The 22,451-nt window shown below is 40.9% G+C and overlaps 1 long non-coding RNA gene across 6 annotated transcripts in view; it reads right to left on the reverse strand.

Moving 5' to 3' along the window:
* LOC121069108 overlaps positions 1-22,451 on the reverse strand; it is a 97,669-nt gene that overhangs the window by 29,129 nt on the left and 46,089 nt on the right. For 5 of the 6 annotated variants that reach the window (XR_005819268.1, XR_005819269.1, XR_005819270.1 and 2 more), the window contains 2 exons: positions 10,947-11,028; positions 336-408 (listed from right to left, as the gene is read on the reverse strand). This is a non-coding gene — a long non-coding RNA (uncharacterized LOC121069108). Of the gene's footprint in view, positions 1-330; positions 409-10,946; positions 11,029-22,451 lie in introns of all 6 variants that reach the window. The other variant, XR_005819266.1, reaches the window with a different exon arrangement.

Here is a 22,451-nt window from a genome sequence, read left to right on the forward strand (position 1 = left end):
GACTTATCAGTCAAGCAGTGCTTGTAGTTTTGCATCAATAAACAAATTAATAGCCTCAAATCATAGATTATTACCCATGTTTCATTTTTTGATGGAAAATATTGCAGTATACTAGTTTTAAATGGTATAGTGTGCTTATCATTATGCAATGCAACTTGTAAGGCCCTAGATAAACAGAACTGACCTCAATATTATATTAGGGAAAAATAACTATATTTTGATGTCACATGCATCTTAGATACCTAACAGTGAAACTATTCACAAAAGAACCAGAGATAGTTGCCATTACTATCAATACATAACATAAAATATGAGAATATATGCACATACATCACCTCTGACAATATCTGAAGGTCAGATCTTGGAAGGACTCCCATGATGTGTCCCTTGAGGATTTATAGAAGCATGCTGAAAGAAAACACAAGCCAAAATACATTTTATGCAAAAGGAAAAAGGAATGCAACTCAAGTCATTATTCAAGCTGAACCCTGTCTACTATCTGTTTTAGATCTTAAGATTGGCAAAGCACCATTTCTGCAATAGTCCTCTTTCTGCATAATCTGACGTGGTGTTTTGGGGCTGGCTGGAAACTATTCATTCTGGGTTTTGATTAAATGACCATACAATGTGCAAGGCAGTAGAGAATTCATCCCAAGACCTCTGAGTTATTTCTGGTCTGCTAGAAGCTGACATTACACTGACAACCATCTCATATTTGCTTTACACTTACAGGCTTTCACAGTTTCTCATCTTAGGGACACAGCCCAGAGGAAGGCTTTTTTTTTTTTTTTTTTTTTTTTTTTCTAGTTTATGTACTTTGTTGATTTGTGAAAGCAGATCTTAGGATGCTTGATATCTTTTGGCTTTGTAGTACAGGCAGTTTTTCTACTAGTATCAGCTCTTCTAAAGCCTGAAAAATAGACTTTTCCTTCCTTACTTGCTAACTTAATGTAGGTTGCCTTGCTGCTACTCACCTGGACTGCATTTCTGTCAGATAGAAAGGGATAAGGAGGTAGGGAAGAAAAGAAGAAAAAAATCCCAAAGCTGCTACTGTTTCTCATTCTGGATACTTCTACCACCCAAATAAACTAACTAACTAAATACCCATGACTCTCATTATGGGAATATCTGAAATCTGAGGTTCATCTAAGCTCCACTGAAAGAATTAGGAATAAAGATTTTCATTTGATACAATTTCAGAAATGAGACAAAGGCTGAGACTATTTGAACCAAATTGCTTTGAGCTTCCTATGGTAAACAGATGCTAATTCATCAAATGACATGCAAAAATTTCACTCAGCTATACTTCTTTATTTTACCCTTTAGTCAATAAAGAACTGCATGCTTCAAATTCTTTTCTGAAGATTTTTTTTCCTTATTTTAAAGTCAACAGAAATATGCTGCAACCTACAACTGCTTAAGAGAAGTTATTACATCAAGTGAATGACATAAGTACAAGGGCAGAGTGAGAAAAAGGCAAATCAAAGCATTTAATCTACAACTTGTCACCTTTTACAAATTGTCTTGAAAAAATGCTAATCATCACACTGGCTTGTAATTCACTTGTCTCTCACTTTCTGCCCCATTAAACAGCATTATGTCCCTTAAAGTCTTTTCTAGTTTTTCACACTTTTCACTCTTTTTTTCCTTTTGCCTGTTATAATACCACTCCTCTTGCTCCATCATTCTCCCTGACAGATTCTTCTCCCTTTAGCTTTGGCAGAACACTGCTTTTTATTGTAGTTTCCGTGATCTGTTTTGGTGCTCAGTGTCAGCTTGTTTCTGAAAAGACATATCTGCTTGTAAGTGAGGATCTCCACTTGTCGCATTCCTAATGTACATGATTTAAACTCCTTCTGTGTAATGACTGGAATGCAGATCTTTCCTCTCCTGATGAAGTGCCTTAACCACTAGGCTACTGAATCTCCCTGGATGAATTCATTTTTATTTACTCCATTAAAAGGACAATAGTTTTGATAGAATAAATTGAGGACCCCATACTCTGTCCACCACTGAGTAGAAAATCTGCTGGTGTCCTCCGAGCTGAGGGGAATTGATCTTGCCATGTGCTGAAAAAGTTTTTCAGTGTTTAGATAAGTTAAAGAGGGACTTCTTCTTTCATAGGAAAGGGATACTAAGCACCCAGATTCAGGATGCGATTCAAAGTCCTGACCCCCAGGGACAGAAATCAGTTCAGATCAACCCATATGTCCTGGTTTCAGTTAGGACAGAGTTAATTTTCCTCCTAGTAGCTGGCAGGGTGCTATGTTTTGGATTAGGATGAGAAAAGCGCTGATAACATGCTGATGTTTTAATTGTTGTAGAGCAGTGCTTACACCAAGCCAAGGACTTTTCAGCCTCTCTCTGTCCTGCTAGCGAGCAGGCTAGGGATGCAGCAGAAGCTGGGAGGGGACAGACCCAGGACAGCTGACCCAAACTGGCCAAAGGGGTATTCCATACCATCTGATGTCATGCTGAACAATATATAGGGGTGGCTAGCCGGGGGGGGGGGGGTGGCCGGCTGCTCGGGGATAGGCTGGGCATCGGTCAACGGGTGGTGAGCAATTGCATTGTGCATCACTTATTTCGTACACATTATTACTATTAATACTATTATTATTATTATTATTGTTGTTATTCTTTTCCCTGTCTTAATAAACTGTCTTTATCTCAACTCACAGGCTTCACTTTCCCGTTTCTCTCCCCCATCCCGGAGAGGGAGGGGGGAGGGTGAGCGAACGGCTGTGTGGTGTTTGACTGCCAGCCGGGCTAAACCACAACAGCCCATTTGGCGCCCAACGTGGGGCACGAAGGGTTGAGATATCGACAGATTTGACCAGAGTGTGTTAAACTAAAATTGGTATAAGCATTCGACCTGCTTAATAGTTGCTAGTCACAATGTTGATTGCCTTAATCTCAAGTCTGCTGTGCCTGTTTCCCAAATTGAGTTTTATAGCAAGTTACTTTCTGTATGTGCTCCCTGTCGTGCTGTTTACCCTTTCCGGGCCCTGGTTTAAGATTGTTATGGTACTGTGTGGTGTAACGATGGCTTATGAAATGATGAAGTATCTGGTCATGACTCTAACCTGGTATTTGTACTCAGCACTGTCGTCGACTCTATACTTCGGAAACCATATCTCAGAAACTATTAGCAATTACACCTATTGCCTTTTTTCATCAGGGAGTCAGTCTCTGGAGGGGACAGGGGAAGATATTTTTTCCTACCTGTTCACTCTCCCTTCCTCCTTCACCACCCTCTTATCCCCCGAGCTAGTTACGGTAGCTCTCCAAGATGTTGAATATCCTTGGGATACTCAGACCAGCATGTTCTTGTTGTTATGTCTCCTGAATGCGCTTCAGGTTTTGTTTAAGGTTAAACAACTACTTAGGAATCTCATCCGGAGATCTGTCTTGAGGCGGGATATTTGCGAGTGGCAGGGAGTGTGGGAGGATATGGGCAGGTTTCTAGGGCAGTGGGCACCTCCAGTGTTTTGGACATTCACCCCTGAACAACTGCAAAATCCTAAAAAACTGGTAGAATGCTTGAAAAAAAGGTGTCATGACTCTGGCAGTTCCAAAGTGACACAAATCACTGTGGCGTGCTGGGGTCTGGCTTGTGCCTATCGAGCTGCAATTGATGCTACTATCAACCTAGTGACAGACCCTGCGGCCGTTCCAGTCCCGGCTCCTGCAGCCACTCCAGCTCCAGCTCCCGCAGCCGTCCCAGCTCCAGCTCCCGCAGCCGTTCCGGCTCCAGCTCCCGCAGCCGTTCCGGCTCCAGCTCCCGCAGCTGTCCCGGCTCCAGCTCCCGCAGCCGTTCCAGCTCCCGCAGCCGTTCCAGCTCCCGCAGCCGTCCCGGCTCCAGCTCCCGCAGCCGTTCCGGCTCCAGCTCCCGCAGCCGTTCCAGCTCCAGCTCCTGCAGCTGTCCCGGCTCCAGCTCCCGCAGCCGTTCCAGCTCCCGCAGCCGTTCCAGCTCCCGCAGCCGTCCCGGCTCCAGCTCCCGCAGCCGTTCCGGCTCCAGCTCCCGCAGCTGTCCCGGCTCCAGCTCCCGCAGCCATTCCAGCTCCCGCAGCCGTTCCAGCTCCCGCAGCCGTCCCGGCTCCAGCTCCCGCAGCCGTTCTGGCTCCAGCTCCCGCAGCTGTCCCGGCTCCAGCTCCCGCAGCCGTTCCAGCTCCCGCAGCCGTTCCGGCTCCAGCTCCCGCAGCCATTCCGGCTCCAGCTCCCGCAGCCATTCCCACTCCTGTGGCTGGGTCAGAGAAACGAACTGTAGCAGTGCAAGTTGCCCCTGCAGAGGGTACTCCAACCCCTGTAGCAGACCCTGTGGCTGGGTCAGAGAAACGAACTGTAGCAGTGCAAGTTGCCCCTGCAGAGGGTACTCCAACCCCTGTGGCAGACCCTGTGGCTGGGTCGGAGAAACGAACTGTAGCAGTGCAAGTTGACCCTGCAGAGGGTATTCCAATCCCTGTGGCAGACCCTGTGGCTGGGTCGGAGAGGCGAGCTGTAGCAGTGCAAGTTGCCCCTGTAGAAAAGGTGAAAAAGTGGTATAGAGACGCAGGTCGTTTAGAACGCAGAAAGTCTTCTGCTAAGTCTGGGTCTGGAGAAGACGAGGCTGGGCCATCAAGTGTGCAGGAGGATGAAGATGAGGATGAGGATGTCAGTAAGTCAACAGTAACTACCCGAACCCTATACCAGCGTGAGCTACGAGATGTGCGAAAAGATTTTGGTCGCTGTATAGGTGAACAGCTTGTCACCTGGCTGCTCCGGTGCTGGGACACTGGAGCCAATGGTGTGAAATTAGAGGGCAGGGAAGCCAAGCGGTTGGGATCCCTTGCTAGAGATGCAAGCATTGACAAAGCAATTGGAGATGGAGCACGATCTCACAGCCTCTGGAGGCGTCTCCTGTTAGCTGTGAAGGGAAGGTATCCCTACAAGGAAGAACTTGTATGTGTACCAGTCAAGTGGACCACCATGGAGAAGGGAATTCAGTACCTGAGGGAATTAGCCGTACGGGAAGTAATTTATAAGGACTTAAACGATGCACAAACATCCACAGATCCAGATGAAGTCCAGTGTACTCGACCCATATGGCGGAAGTTTGTACGGAATGCACCATCAACATGGGCCAGCACATTGGCAATAATAACCTGGAAAAACGGTGAAGATCCCACAGTGGGTGACATGGCTAAACAACTCCGGGAGTACGAAGGAAATCTCTCCTCTTCCCTACAGGCCTGCGTCTCGGCTGTGGAGAAACTCTCTGAAGAGTTCCACCAACTTAAAGAGAATTTATCTTCCCCCCCACCTGAACAAACCAGTGGCCACCAACTAAAAGAGAATACTTTGGAGAAACTTATTGAAGAGGTCCACCAACTTAAAGAGAGTGTATTTTCTTCCCCACCTGTACAAACCAGCGTCTCAGCTATTAGGGGTAAACGTGCATCCGTGCAAAGAAGACAATGTGGTGGGTACACACCCCGCACCACCCTGTGGTTTTACCTACGTGACCATGGAGAGGACATGAGAAAATGGGATGGAAAATCTACTGAGACCCTAGAGGCACGGGTACGTGAGTTGCAAAAGAAAACAATCGGGAGAAAGGGGTTCTCTGAAAAGTTTGCTGCTCCAACTTCTAGCAGGCAGTCTTTTAAACACAGAAATGAAGATTCTGACCAGGACTAGAGGGGCCCTGCCTCCAGCCAGGGGGAGGAAAGGGACAACCGAGTTTATTGGACTGTGTGGATTCGATGGCCTGGCACGTCTGACGCACAGAAGTATAAGGCTCTAGTAGACACCGGTGCACAATGTACTCTAATGCCATCCAGCTGTAAAGGGCCAGAGCCCATCTGTATTTATGGCGTGACAGGGGGATCCCAGCAGTTAACTGTATTGGAAGCTGAAGTGAGTCTAACCGGAAATGAGTGGCAAAAGCACCGTATTGTGACTGGCCCGGATGCTCCGTGCATCCTTGGCATAGACTATCTTAGAAGAGGATATTTCAAGGACCCAAAAGGGTTCCGCTGGGCTTTTGGCATAGCTGCCTTAGAGACAGAGGACATTAAACAGTTGTCTACCTTGCCCGGTCTCTCAGAGGACCCTTCTGTTGTGGGGTTGCTGAGGGTTGAAGAACAGCAAGTGCCAATCGCTACCACAACTGTGCACCGGCGGCAATATCGCACCAACCGAGACTCCCTGATTCCCATCCACGAGCTAATTCGTCAACTGGAGAGCCAAGGAGTGATCAGCAAGACCCATTCACCTTTTAATAGTCCCATATGGCCAGTGCGAAAGTCCAATGGTGAGTGGAGACTAACAGTGGACTATCGTGGCCTGAACGAAGTCACGCCACCACTGAGTGCTGCAGTGCCGGACATGCTAGAACTCCAGTACGAACTGGAATCAAAGGCAGCCAAGTGGTATGCCACAATTGATATTGCTAATGCATTTTTCTCCATCCCTCTAGCAGCAGAGTGCAGGCCACAGTTTGCTTTCACTTGGAGGGGAGTCCAATATACTTGGAATCGGCTGCCCCAGGGGTGGAAACATAGCCCTACCATTTGCCATGGTCTGATCCAGTCTGCGCTGGAGCAGGGGGAGGCTCCTGAACACCTGCAGTACATCGATGACATCATTGTGTGGGGTGACACTGCAGAGGAAGTTTTCGAGAAAGGGAAGAAAATAGTCCAAATCCTTCTGAAGGCCGGTTTTGCCATAAAACAAAATAAAGTTAAAGGACCTGCACGAGAGATCCAGTTTTTAGGAATAAAATGGCAAGATGGACGTCGTCAAATTCCAATGGATGTGATCAACAAAATAACAGCTATGTCTCCACCAACTAGCAAGAAGGAAACACAAACTTTCCTAGGTGTCGTGGGGTTTTGGAGAATGCATATTCCAAATTACAGTCTGATTGTAAACCCGCTCTACCAAGTAACTCGTAAGAAGAATGCTTTTGAATGGGGCCCTGAGCAACGACAAGCCTTTGAACAAATTAAACAAGAAATAGTTCATGCAGTAGCCCTTGGGCCAGTCCGAACAGGACCAGATGTAAAGAATGTGCTCTACACCGCAGCCGGGGAGAATGGCCCCACCTGGAGCCTCTGGCAGAAAGAACCTGGGGAAACTCGAGGTCGACCCCTGGGGTTTTGGAGTCGGGGATACAGAGGATCTGAGGCCCGCTATACTCCAACCGAAAAGGAGATATTGGCAGCATATGAGGGAGTTCGATCTGCTTCGGAAGTGGTCGGTACTGAAGCGCAGCTCCTCCTGGCACCCCGACTGCCGGTACTGGGTTGGATGTTCAGAGGAAGGGTCCCCTCTACACATCATGCAACTGATGCTACATGGAGCAAGTGGGTTGCACTGATTACTCAGCGGGCTCGAATAGGAAACCCCAGTCGCCCAGGAATCCTGGAAGTGATTATGGACTGGCCAGAAGGCAAGTACTTTGGGATATCGTCAGAGGAGGAGGTAGTCCGTGCTGAAGAAGCCCCACTGTACAACAAGCTACCAGAAAATGAGAAGAAATATGCCCTGTTCACTGATGGGTCCTGTCGTATTGTGGGAAAGCATCGGAGATGGAAAGCTGCTGTATGGAGTCCTACACGACGAGTTGCAGAAGCTGCTGAGGGAGAAGGTGAATCGAGTCAGTTTGCAGAAGTGAAAGCCGTTCAGCTGGCCTTAGATATTGCTGAACGAGAAAAGTGGCCAGTTCTCTATCTCTATACTGATTCATGGATGGTAGCAAATGCCCTGTGGGGGTGGCTACAACAATGGAAGCAGAACAACTGGGAACGCCGGGGCAAACCCATCTGGGCTGCTGCATTGTGGCAAGATATTGCTGCCCGGGTAGAGAACCTGGTTGTAAAGGTACGCCATGTAGATGCTCATGTGCCCAAGAATCGGGCTACTGAAGAACATCAAAACAACCAGCAGGTGGATCAGGCTGCTAAGATTGAAGTGGCTCAGGTGGACCTGGACTGGCAACATAAAGGTGAATTATTTATAGCCCGATGGGCCCATGACACCTCAGGCCATCAAGGTAGAGATGCAACATACAGATGGGCTCGTGACTGAGGGGTGGACCTGACCATGGACACTATAGCACAGGTTATTCATGATTGTGAAACATGTGCTGCAATTAAACAAGCCAAACGGTCAAAGCCTCTCTGGTATGGAGGACGATGGCTGAAATACAAATATGGAGAGGCCTGGCAGATTGATTACATCACACTCCCCCAAACCCGCAACGGCAAGCGCCACGTACTTACAATGGTGGAAGCAACCACCGGATGGCTGGAAACATATCCTGTGCCCCATGCCACCGCCCGGAACACTATCCTGGGCCTTGAAAAGCAAGTCCTATGGCGACATGGCACCCCAGAAAGAATTGAGTCAGACAATGGGACTCATTTCCGAAACAACCTTATAGACACTTGGGCCAAAGAACATGGTATTGAGTGGGTGTATCACATCCCTTATCATGCACCAGCCTCCGGGAAAGTTGAACGATACAATGGACTGTTAAAGACTACACTGAAAGCAATGGGTGCTGGGACATTCAAAAATTGGGAAACACATCTGGCAAAGGCCACCTGGTTAGTCAATACTAGAGGATCTGCCAACCGAGCTGGACCTGCCCAATCAAACCTGTTACGCACTGTAGAAGGGGATAAAGTTCCTGTAGTGCACGTAAGAAACATGCTGGGTAAGACAGTCTGGGCTACTCCCGCCTCAGGAAAAGGCAAGCCCATTCGTGGGATTGCTTTTGCTCGGGGACCTGGATGCACTTGGTGGGTAATGCAAGAGAATGGGGAGGTCCGGTGTGTACCTCAAGGGGACCTAATACTGGGTGAGAATAGCCCATGAGTTGAATTATAATATGTTAATTATCATATAACACTGTATGTCATCGCTACCATGGTTGCTATATATCATAGATGAAAATGGTGATTAATTAGAAAGTATTGGAAAGAGTGTAACCTGAGCATGACATAAATGGTATGGAATAAGGGGTGGATATCTGTCCTGGTTTCAGTTAGGACAGAGTTAATTTTCCTCCTAGTAGCTGGCAGGGTGCTATGTTTTGGATTAGAATGAGAAGAGCGCTGATAACATGCTGATGTTTTAATTGTTGTAGAGCAGTGCTTACACCAAGCCAAGGACTTTTCAGCCTCTCTCTGTCCTGCTAGCGAGCAGGCTAGGGATGCAGCAGAAGCTGGGAGGGGACAGACCCAGGACAGCTGACCCAAACTGGCCAAAGGGGTATTCCATACCATCTGATGTCATGCTGAACAATATATAGGGGTGGCTAGCCGGGGTGGAGGTGTGGCCGGCTGCTCGGGGATAGGCTGGGCATCGGTCAACGGGTGGTGAGCAATTGCATTGTGCATCACTTATTTCGTACACATTATTACTATTAATACTATTATTATTATTATTGTTGTTGTTATTCTTTTCCCTGTCTTAATAAACTGTCTTTATCTCAACTCACAGGCTTCACTTTCCCGTTTCTCTCCCCCATCCCGGAGAGGGAGGGGGGAGGGTGAGCGAACGGCTGTGTGGTGTTTGACTGCCAGCCGGGCTAAACCACAACAGAAATTCTGAAAATCTGGTGTGGAGATGCACTCTGGCAGCATTTTAGACATGGCTGAGGGCATTTCTGATTGGTTAAGTTAGGTGTTTCCCTAATTTATGTTGTATGAACATTTCCCTTTAAAATGCATGAAGAAACACAGGTGCTTAGCTCCCACAGATGTATCCTACTAAGCCAGGGGATGCAGTACCTAAAACTTGATGTCTGAATCTGAACTCATGTTTGCAGGCTGAGACCTGCATTTAAGCACTACCACACTTTGGAAGCCATCTATGCAGGGCACAAGCTGACAGGCACCATCTTTACCACCTTTCTGGTGGGGAGGGGAGTCTCCTGGTGGTCTGGATAGCAGATGGGAGGATAGCAGGATGTGGTTAGTGGACCAGCCCTAATGGATTGTGTCGCTGTCTTGGGAATACAGCTGTAAACCAAAGGAATAAGGACACATGCATCCACTTCCATAGTAATTTTAGATGTTGACAAAGTAAGGTGATGTGGAGGCAGGGGGAGGAAATGACACAAGGGGAGATTTCTATGGGGTAGGGACTGCTGACAATTGTTTCAATATGCAGATCTACTGTAGGGAAGTGCAGTTCCTTCATTCCGTTTCTAACAGCCTTCCCTTGCTTTTGCAGGTACATCAGAGAAAAAAAAAAAAAAAAAGATAGGAAAAGGCTATTCCTATTAAACCTTGTTTAGATCTGGTGGAGAACGCTTATTATCAAAACATTTTCTTCTTTGGAAAGTCTGAAAACATACAACACAAAAAGTGGCTGTTATTTACCTCTAAATGTGGCAAAACAGTTAAAATAAAGGGTAAAATCCTGTCTGCTCTTTTTATTGCATTAAAAAAAAAAAAAGTATGACAAGATAAAATGTTCAGGCACCAGATGAAAACAGACAGAACCAATAAAATCAGAACTAAAGATGGTGTTTTATTGTGCTCTGGTGGATGGGTGAATTATATCTCTGAAACATATTTCACCAGCTTACTGTGTAAAGGTTTGATGGTAAGTAACCCACTTTGCAATTGCTGCTTAGAGTTTGCTGAATAGTGCAAGATGGTGTAAGAGTAATAATAATCTGCTTAAAATTCTTCCAGTGACCATATAAAAGCCAATATTGAGGTCTTTAATAGTGCTTTAATGACTGAATAAAGAATTGTATCACATTAACGATGATACTAGGACACAGTATGCCATCAGTAAAATAAGCCACGTCAGCCTTTTCTAAGTGCAGATAAATGAGTGACAGAGGAAAAGGTCAAGAATATTATGTAGAATAAGAGATTTTGGGCATAAGATCATTGGATCATTTAGACTCACCACCTATATAACACAGTAAATAATCTCACCCAGTGGCCCTGGAATCCATCCAAGTATCTTGTGTTAAGTACAGGCATATCTAGCAAGGCACCAAGTCCTGATCTGAAGTCACTGGAAGACAGAAAATGTAAGCCCTTCTTTTGATATGGTGTTTCAGTGGTAAAATAAATATATTGTTGTCACATTCTGAACTAATTCAGAAATTTTTGAAGATCCCCATGCCTGTCTGTAGGTGATTAAATACTTCAGAGAATATACCAGAATAACTTTACATGTCTAGACCTTATTGAAAAGCAACAGCTATAGGAAACATGAATGCTAATGGTTAAAAAGAAGCAATTGGCTTGTCCTTTATGAGTTCACTCTTCAACTGGTAAAACAACATCTCTGGGAGGACAACCTGCCAAAAAAAAAGAGAGAGAGAGAGAAGGAAAACAAATTTTGAACTGATATGAATGTTTTAAGAAAATCATCATCTCATAGTCTTACAGGGAGTAATAATGAGAGACTAAGGAAAGTCAAAAAAAAAAAAAAAAAAGAGGAGAAGATCACGCTTTACAGACTGGAGACTAATAGAGCATACTTAGCTACAAAGTTTAGCTGCAACTTCCAGCAGTTTAATTTCCTTAATTTCCTTTCCCTTCCCATGCAGGAAAAAAAAAAAAAAAAAGAAAAAAAGAAAAGTGTAGGTGTTAGCCCAGCAAAAAGAGCTGTCTTGCAAGGTTAATATAGCCATGCAGAAATAGCCATGCACCATGGATTGAACCAAGGGCCAAGCAGTCTCTTCTCTCCTTACCCAAAGAGTGTTGAGGCCTGAAAGATATGGAGGACACATTGTCCAAAGCAGGCAATCAAGACCTTTGAGGTTTCTATGCTCCCACTTTTCTGGTCTTAGAACTAGAGGTTTCAAAATTTATGGCTTCCACAATATAGAAAGAAAATATATTGTTAAGTGCTACTGAATAGCTGCTTAACTAGCTCCTGCAAGCAATTGCAGGAGCACACAACAAATAAGCTGTCTCTTACATACATAGTATACAACAAACAAGCTGTTCCTTACAAGAATGCAGAGACTGGAAGCACAGATAATGCATTGTGCATGATTGAGGAACAAGATTCATAAAGTCCTCTCTAAATAGCCGCGAAGAAATCCTGACCTTCACTGGATTTTATGATAAAACCTAAATGTTTCATGAGTTAGGATTATTTTTCTGGATTTTTTTCATGCAGATCTTCTAACACAGGTGTTGGCAACCTCTCAGAGAAGCAGGAAGTTATCAATAAGGGGAAAAAATTGCTGTTTTGGATCCCTTGGCCACTGGGTGAGGCAAGGGGTACAAGTTCCCACTGAACTACAAACAACAGTGTAGCCTTGCAGCTGTGATCCACACTCTTCTTCAGCATCATCACATGAAGGTGCTTTCCATCCATTATACAGAGTTCTCCATTTCAAAATCCAAGATAAGTTCTTTGCAAGAAGAATTTGCAAAGGAAATAAAATGTGGTATTATTTGTATAAGTCACCAAATACCCTATACTTAAATACCTGAGTAAATGCATATTTACTTATTTACATATATATTACTTATTTACATAAATACATATTTACTTATAGCAACATACAAAACTGAAAATAATATGTTGAGAATTCAAGACAAAAATTAAGAACATTAGGAAGCCATTCAGCTTAGGAGTTCTGGAGACCTTTTGTATGTACAAACTGCAAGCATACACACACAACCAAAGTGAAGGCCACATTGAAATCTGTATCTTTCAAAGAACTAATATCACAGTATTTCCTTCTTTTTATAGCCCTTCAGGGCTCATCAAGCACACAGAGAGCAAACCAGGCACAGAAGAAAGGCCTGTGCATTGTTGCATCTTCTCCTTCCCAGTAAAAAAGAAAAAAAAAAAAAACAGTTGGAAAAATGGACTTGCTCAGTTCTGGACCTGTGGAGATTTGCAGGGAGAAAAAGGGAATTACAAATAGGCTGAGTGCCAGTAACAAATACCTTCCTGATGGAAAACATCCCGGATCCCAAGTTTTCACCCAGTATCGCTACTTCCTCACTTGCAGCTAATGAGGTTTCCCCTTGCACAAAGATCTCCCAGGGATACAGGATACGAAAAGGGCGGATGTAGTAAACTCTCAGCTCTGCCCACATTTGACAGGTTTCCAGGTGTGTTTTGCTCCCCTCTGCTTCCTCTAATATAGAGTAGCATATGTCCACTTGTTAAATCCCAACAGGATTTCCAATGACTGTGGTTACTAGAGTCATTTAATAACGATAGATGTCATGGGGAAAAGTGAGGTAGTTATGGTGTCTGTGTGTTTAATTTTCAGAGAACTAATTAAGAGTCCCTGGAAAATGGTTTTCTGAATTATTACTAAATTGAGAGAAAAAAAAAAAAGAAAAAAAAAAAACACAACTGGAAAACATAATGATTAGAATCACTCCTGTGATGCTTGGATCCATTCAGAACCAAAAAAAAAAAAAAAAGAAAACTATCACAAGAAGAAAGCCTGGGAGACTGGGATATGCTGTGACACATTTCTGAATTATGCATCAGAGAAATGCATATGACAAAAGACCATGAACCACATTGTTATATCACAGATTCTAAAATTAAAGTTTTTCCTTCTATTAATTTAAAAACATTTTTACTTAAAAAAAAAAAAAAGTTTTCAGTTTGGTTAATGACAACAGAAATACAAACTGCACACATCACTGCTCTCCCCTTACTGCAGATTTAGAGGTATGCACAGAAAAGAAGTCTGAGGGAAAAAGTCATCACACACACTTAAACTTTCAGCTTTTGTTCAGAAACATGCTACAGGACCACACCAAGGACATCAGTGGAAATATGCCTGTCTTTGCTTGAAGCCAAGAAGCTATCAAGTAGCTTCTTTCAATGTAAACATTAAGTGGCCTTTTGATGCAGCTTATATTTTGTTAAGGGGGGGAAAAAAAAAAAAAGGAACAGTAATATAAACTGCACATACACATACCTATTGTAAAGGCATTCCAGATCAACATGGAGGAAGGAAAAATTAGAAATACAAAATACCAGAAGAGAATTATCATGAAGGACAGCTGTGCTAAACTATGAAATTGTATAGCAGGAGGATGCCCTATCTACAAATGCCCAGACATTACTGAATGGCAGATTTTTTTATTTTTTTTTGTAAGAACAGAAACACAACCAACCACTTAGAAATTGCCCCGTGCACTGACTGTAGTCATTGGTCCTTCTCAAAAGAATATATGACCTTTAAATAGAGGTAAATGTTTATTATCACATTACCGTGTCCTATCCACTGTAATGCATCTGTTAATCACTTCAAACACTTCTAGATTATGACAACAATTTTTTGTTTTAAGGAAGCACTTGTTTCCTAATAGTTGTTTTATTAAAAAGTTTGATTTGGGGGGGCTTCTTTATACTTATGTCATCACACAATAACTTATCATCATAGATAAGACTTAAGGACATCAAAAGACATATATAAAAGATTTAAGAAGAATTAGAACAGTTCAGCATAATCCAGTAATCAAGTCTTCAAGTCCTACTTGAAGTTTATGTCTGTTGACATTTAATCTACATGATTTGATCTAACATGAAATCTTGGCTTCTCTACACCAGAAAAACAGCTTATAGGTATATGTTTTACCCGTGGTTCATGGGAAGGACTTAAATTTTGATTGTGTTTAATATCAATGTGTTAGAGCCACCTTTTAACTCAGGGACTGTATTTTATTGCTGAAAAAAAGATGCAACTAATGCAATTAGTTATTCATTGCCCACCCCAGATTTTTAGAGATATACATTTAAGTAAATTGTATTTCACTGCTTTTTTACTTATTTATAATCAAAGAGTAAAGGAAGGCTTATTATAAATATGGTTAAGTAGTAGATTTAAAAGAGATAATTAAAATGTTGATTTTTTGCATGTGTTTGCTCATAGATTGGAGGTAGTATATCATCAATAACTTCAATTCAGCATTCTGTTCATTGATTCTTTCCAAATATCCCACCTTCTGATGTTTATTATAGCAGTCAGAATGTCTCAGTCAATCTCTAAACCTGAGACAAGGAGTAAATATCCATTTTCACCATTGTAAGAAGTACCTGGCATCTTTCCTATTTGTCTGAGCACTGAAAACTTAGAAACTTTTGATAAATTTCCAATTCTTCTTGGGTATAATTGAAATTGAAATTAACTTCTTTGGTTTCACTAATTATTCACAGATGCAAGGCTCTCCATTTGCAGGACTCTCAAATAAGTGTGGAACTCAGGTTTGGTGGAAAATAGTTCATTCGATATATAAAACAATATTTAGGATTGAAACAGAACATTAATCTCCTTATGTATGTGGAACTATCAGACAAAAAAAAAATGACTGAGGTCTCCTGAAACAATAAATTTTGACCATTTGGAAACAGCTCTGATTCTTGATTTGAGAAATTTTGAAACAAAAATGTACATAGATGTTTTGGCAATTCTGAAGATAATATTCAGATGCTTTTCAAATAAATGTATGTGTAAAAAAGTCAAAGATTTTTTTTAGTACTTTAAGAGCATTTTTCATTAACACTCTTTTCAATTTCTTTTTTAAACTTCAGCTCAACTGAAGCAGTTATGAACACTACCAAGAGGGCAAAATGATATATTTTCTGTGTCTATAAATAACACTATATTCAATAATGCAATCCCTAGAAGTCTCAGAGTACAGACATTTTTTCCTCAAATATTCATATAAAAACATAAGAAAATATTTGACTACATATATTTGAACTATTGTCCAACTCCTGCATTTAACAGCCAGACACAATATTTTGAGACTTTATACCTCCATTTTTATCAGGAAAGCTCTTTTGACCTCTCTGCTGTCTTATATACTTGTGTCCAAATGGTGTCAAAATATGAAACACTGTTCAGAGAGGTTTGGGTGAGCAGACATTTTTGCAAATGTGCGGCCAGACCTTTTCTGGTGCAGATATGCAGGGAGAAAGGAGGATGCATGGACTTTCCAGCCCTGCTATGCTGGCAGTCCAGGTCAGCCACAAAGGGATATAAATGTACGAGAACGCAGCTGCGCTGAATGCTGGTCCCATGGAAGAAATCCACACTAACATTTTGGAAAGGAATTGCAGCACCTTGGGATGGAGCAAGGCATTAGTAACCAGGCACAAAGGACATACTTTGTCAGTGCTGATATTGGCTTGGCCGGTGCCAAAAATAAACTTTCATACATATTTTTAGTAGCTGTCATTAGGATATCTTAAACCTTGGTAGCTTGTTGTGATTAGATATATGAAGTCTTCTCTCTCATCTCTTTTATATGTATAACTATACTGACATTGCGATATTATTCCTGAGAAATACATGGAGAAGTGAGAAAAGAACCATGCCCCCTGAGTGAAATTCCAATTTAAGTGTAGGCTTGTGTATAGCCACTTATTCATATGAATTATATGGAAGTTGTGGATACTCCGGGTGTAAATCCAAGTGGAACTGCACTACTAATCTATTAATGTGTTGCACTCTTATGAGAAGAAAAAACAAACTCAGAGATCTTACAGCCTTATAAAAGTGTTCCCATTGTGGCATAATCTTTTAGAAAAAAAAATGAATCATACCCCATCTTTTTGTATATTGACCTGTAAGATACTGGCAGCAAATCAATAGGGTACAAATGAAAAATAATAATGCAATAACAATGCTGTGTATTATCTTGGACCCCAGATGAAAATTTGTAAAATAATCAATATGATAAAGATTCACTGTTGTTACTCTTTTACAAAGAAATGACAAAATAACATAGTAATTTCAAAAGGTGGCTGGAAAAAAAATCAAACTCATCTGACAAAAAAAGAAAAGATAAACCCAAATATAAAACATTTCCTCATTTGTCTGCTTCCTTTCCCCAGACTTCCATTAATTTGAACTGGATTAAAAGGGAGCAAATTTATTTTTGTTTGGAGAAAAAATGAATAAGATAAAGAGATATCCACATTAACTATCCCAACAAACTCACTCATCTACATGCAAGAAGGATATGAAAACTGGTGGTTTCCATGAATACTTATGTGAGCTTATTTTGTTTACAATTTAAGTGTTATCTGCTATTCTGCTGCAAACAAGCTTGATAGCTCCAAAAAATCCCAGCAGAACACTTGTTAATCAGAACAAGCTCAGGAACTGGTTATCATGATGGCATCAATGCCTTGCGTACCGAATGCTGTTTTGTCCAATATCTGCAAATCTTGTCTGGATCTCAATGTCAGGAAGGACTGTCCCCCTCCCTTGACAAAAACTAAGCAAATATGACCTACTGCAATATTTTATTTATTTATTTATTTATGGAGATTTGAAACTGTATACAAAGTCAGTCAAACTCCAAAAATAACTCATACCAAAAAGAGGTGGGCAGATTTTCAGACTTCAAGAAATCAAGCATTTCAGCATTTACTGCAATAATTTTGGGGTTTTGTTTGTTGTTTTTTTTCCTTTGTTTTTGTGGTTTTTGTGGTTGCATTTTTTCCCCTATTTTAACCATTGAATACTTGGCAACCATATTCATAACTTACAAGAAGATAAAGAATGCTACCATAAAATAGTTTTTACATGGGGAAATTAAAAAATAATTGCACTTTATTTTGAAATATCTGTACATTGAGATATCAGTCAGTGCAAATGAGAGATGAAATTGACCCTTTTGTCTATGAATTACTGAGATGTTTAGAAAAGAAATAAGATATAACTACAAATGATTGTTCAATATTAAATGTATTTTAGGGACACATTTATTGCTTATGTGTTTCACGCAATTGTTAAAGAACCAAATTTTAGAAAGCACAAGTGTTACAGACTAATAGCGTGAAATCCTACCTCTACTAAAGTGAAGAGAACTTGTAAGAAAACATTGAAACAAATAGGAACCTCCTAGTTATTAAGAAAAACAGGATCCAAGACCAGGTTCTGCCTCATCCTTTGGTTTAGCTACAGGTTGGTTCTTGGGCATTTGGGAAGGATCCCTTTTGGTGAACGTCCACTTCAGGTGGACTATATAATAGTTTAGTGCCGTTTCATCAGTCATAGATGCAATATTAACCTGTAAAGGTCTTATTGCTGACCAGTCAGAAGGAATGATGAGAGTGAGAATATGCAAAGCTTTTCATTGCTTTATTCCTTTCTCTACTCACCCAAAGCTTCAAGTGTCTTGCACAGTGCATATTCTGAAGTTATGTTTTCTTGTAATGAATTCTAAGATATTTCTGCCAGTGAGAAGATTTTTTTATTTTTTTTTTTTTTAGTAAATGAAGGTCTACCTCTTACCTCTGCAAGGAAGATTATTGTACATACTAAATTTTAAAATATTTAAGCATTATTTGGCTTAGAAAATTAAAATTAGTAAAATTAGTGCATAAAATTGGGATATGTAATTGCTAATGAAAACTTTGTTTGATCTTGGTATGTATTTTCAGTGATGTTAATATATAATTGTACATATTTATATTCTTTATGGTGAGAGATCTGTCTCATAGAATGTGTGTGGTGGTTGATACTTAGAAAATGAATGGAGAAGGTGCTTTCAGAAGAAGCTTGTCCTATAACCTTAAAAACTTCTCATTTACAGAGTGGTCATGGTGAAGGAGAGAGAAACTTATGAGTAGAAAAAGGTCTGCCTGATGTTGTTACCCCAGGCTGAGTGAGAGGCTGGGTAGCTCTGTCTTCAAGACTATAGTGTGACAGATGTGAATGGCACTGATAGCACAGCCTTGATGTTAAAATACAGTAAGTTCTTTACTGCACCAAGACTTTAAGGATTAAAATATTCAAAGGTTAATTTAAAAATATGTATACGTCTACATGACTGCAGTAAAAAATTATTCTAGGAAATGACTCTGAGATGTCTTGTGTTTTAACTGTCATGACTATTTCTTGCCCTGTGATGGACCTACAGAAATTGCTAAAAACTTTATATGAACTGAGTGAAACTTAGGAAGGCAGAGGCAGGATTACAGCAACACTTCATGATTAAAAAAGACTAGCCATAAGCTTCCCTAAATGAAAGCTAGAATTAGTAAATTCATTTTCTGTGCATTTCCACAGTTGTGGTACAGAATGGAAAATTCAGGGCAGGAAAAGGAAGGAAGTGGAAACCAGGAGAAGAGGGAGAAGAGCAGGCGTGCAGCCTGGCCGTGCCGAGGAAGCACAGGGCTTGTCATGGCAGGGCTGCAGCAGCATTCAGAGGTGGCAACACAGCCTGGCACTGCAGGCACTTAGCGAGAGCACTGGAGGACGATGGACACAAGGCACAGGGAGAGACAGTCAGGTTTAGGAGGGTTATCTGAACCTCTGAATTCATCCACTTGATCACCCTGTGGTACACACTGATATACACAGGAGTAAAGGACATTACTGCATCTGTAGTTCAAAACAAACATACCCACGCATTGTTATTTCACACATATCATGTGCGATACGACACTGAGGTCTAGGAGGAAGTAATTTTTAATGTCAGCTTCACAGCTGGTAGATGCACAAGTCAACAGTCAATACTAAGGCCATGAACTACAAGGCAACTGATTAAGTGTTAATCACTGATGTTAGGTATTTATCCCTATAGGTTTGCATGATGCTTTTTAGATGAGCAGAAACATAAAGACCGCACCTTTAGGATTTTAAAATTAACAAGAGACATAAAAATCGGGCAATGAAGGGAGAGGGAATGAAGACAAAACTGAAAGAGAAGTGTTAGCTTACATGAGGGCACCATGTATGTGAAACAGTCTTGGCTGTTCCAGCTTTTTTTCTTGCAAGTACAAGGCAAACAGTTGACTCAGGTGTTATTCATAGTATCTACCCCAGCTACCTAATTATGCAATATTTTTATAAATAAAAGCAGGAAAAAATTGTGGCTACTTGTACTAAGAACTATGTAAAATAACTTGCACAATCAATGCAACATGGCAAAAAGCAGTTACCCTTCGATCTCACTTCTATTTTCATTCTGGATTAGTAAGTGAAGAGCAAAACTAAAATGCCTTTCTTGAAAGGCAGCCAAAAGCTGCAGTTTTTAAATTTCAGTTCATGCTCAGAGCTTTAGCACAATTTCATATGAATAAGTTGTTAGCTTAGAGATTTACACAATTGCTTAAAGGTGCATTTAAAATCATTTATCTCCATATGGGTGCATTGCTGTAGGAATTTTAAAAGTTATTTCAATATTAATCCATAGTTCACGGTTCAGAGAACAGATCAGAGATCCTCATGCAGCTCCAGCCCCAAGACAGGCCACCACCTATGTGGTGACAAGTGACAGTACGCTGTTTCTCCCATTAAAATCCCATGCGTTTAATTTTCTATGACCTTGAAATAAAGGGTGAAATTCTCACCAGCTCTATAGATTTTTAATTCCAGTGGCAGATCATTCCATGGAGATGTTGAAAATTATTGCTAGAAGACTACATCTGTCAGGGTACAGTATGAGTCTCCCATCTTAATTCTGTTTTTTAGAAATCCATGTTTTCAATTTTTTAATACATATTTTTTTAAAGAACCTGCATCTCCAAATGTAAATGACATTTTTTGAAAACTAGAACCACCTCCAAGCTGCAAAATCTCATTTAGCCATTGGACATCTTGAAAAAAAAGTCAAAATTCTTCACGGAAATAAGGCGAGTTTTTTTTCTGACAGCTACAATTACCAACTGTTTGTAACATTTAAGGAAAGAAATATACAGGCCTATTTTATAGATGTGCCAAACTAATTTTTGCATTTATTCAGTCTTTCTGCCCCCTCTTTGTTGTTGTTGTTTCTGAAGGGATGATAAGCATGAAAAGGAAATACCTTATTTTGAGAATACCCTTGGCTATATTTCTGTGAAGTCAGAAGAACCAAACCCACACCACTATGAGGAAAACACTTTGACATCTAAGAGTAGTATACTGTTTCCATAGCCTGCTGTACAACAACCTGTTTAATAAAAGTAACCAGATGTCCATCTGGTTAACTTATGGTAGTATGGAAACAACTAACAGAATCTCTTGATCCACCTCTTGCATGGGATGCTGGTGCAAGTTCTGTGCCCTCCCACCGTCATGCTCTGCCTGAGCCTACCAGCTGCAAAAGTGAAACCTGGTGTCCAGCCCATAGTCCTGTCGGTTTGGACAAGTCTTTGGCAGAGCCCCCAGAGGGCTTCCCCACGTGGCCGTGGTGCTGCAGGTCTTCATCACCCTGTCTGGCACTGGTTGCCACAAAATATGAAAAAGGAAGCAGAATTAGTGTCCATTTCCCTTTCTGTTTGTATAAATCCCTCCTGGCAGTGAGAAAGATTCAGCATTGATGGGTTTTGCCTGAGGACTTGCAACTGTGCAAGAAAAAGGACAGGCTGCAGGCTAGATAAGGAAAAAGCTTATAGTAGAAATGAAACAGTTTTAATTTTAAAAAGCCCGGAAAATATGTCTCAAATATTTTTTTCTACAGTCATGCCAAGTTATTGCCTTGCTATGCCAAATCAGAGCCATATACATTCCAAGACCAAGAAACCAGCTCTCTTCATCTGCTATAAAACTAAACAATATTCTGTTTTCTGTTTCCAAGTAGCCTGCTATACCACACAAAATATTTTTTATTTCTTTTCTTTCTTTCTTCTTTTTTTTTTTTTTTTAGCCATTTAAATCTTCTTTATGACTCATGTCTGGTAAAAGGTAAGAACACCTAAGCTCACTGAAGCTGGAAGAACCAAACTGCCATAAGTGAAAAGAAATGCAATTAATATTGAAATCTTTCATATGATGCGCCTAATTTCTACAGCTGAGGTATCCCTGACTACTTCAACAGTCTGGCATAATGATTTAAGTCAAGTGGAACAGTATCTTAATTTTGATTTTTTGTGCTCAGTTGTTAATTTAGAAGCCTACTTAGACATAATGTGAAGCAAAACTGATAATTCAAAAAAAAAAAAAAGGCATAAAAACCAAGGAAAGTTAGAAAAAAATACATGTCAAAGTCAGCTTTGTATGAAAGATTTGGAAGTGGTCCTTAGCCTTCTCAATTTTTGGAGAAGTCTCAAGAACATAAGGGGAAATAAGTCATGCATAAACAAAAAATACTGTCTGCTCTAGTTCAGCAGTAGTGAAGGAAATGTTTCTTTGCTTCATGGTGTGCCTTCCTTTCCTTTTTGATTATTTACTGATAAAGTGATAAAGTCTGCAGATATGGAAAGACCACACAATGATCTGCTAGGCCAAATCACTTTGCAGCTAGAACTTAAACTACCATCTGTCCTAAAAGTAAATGCCTTTTTTTTTTTTTTTTTTTTTTACCTAATTATTCTGTGTCAGGATAAAATAAATTTAAAAAAAAAGAGAGAGAGAGAGTAAGAGAGTATTTTTAAACTGAATTTTCTGACTTCTATGCTTAGAAATAATGACTTATATCCTCTATGTAGAAGAGGAACTTTATTAATGTTTCAGACATTATAATTGTGGAGAGCTTGCAATGGTTATAGTTTATTTGGCA

The sequence above is a fragment of the Cygnus olor genome, chromosome 4 (genome assembly GCF_009769625.2).
Source record: "Cygnus olor isolate bCygOlo1 chromosome 4, bCygOlo1.pri.v2, whole genome shotgun sequence".
Lineage (NCBI taxonomy): Eukaryota > Metazoa > Chordata > Aves > Anseriformes > Anatidae > Cygnus > Cygnus olor.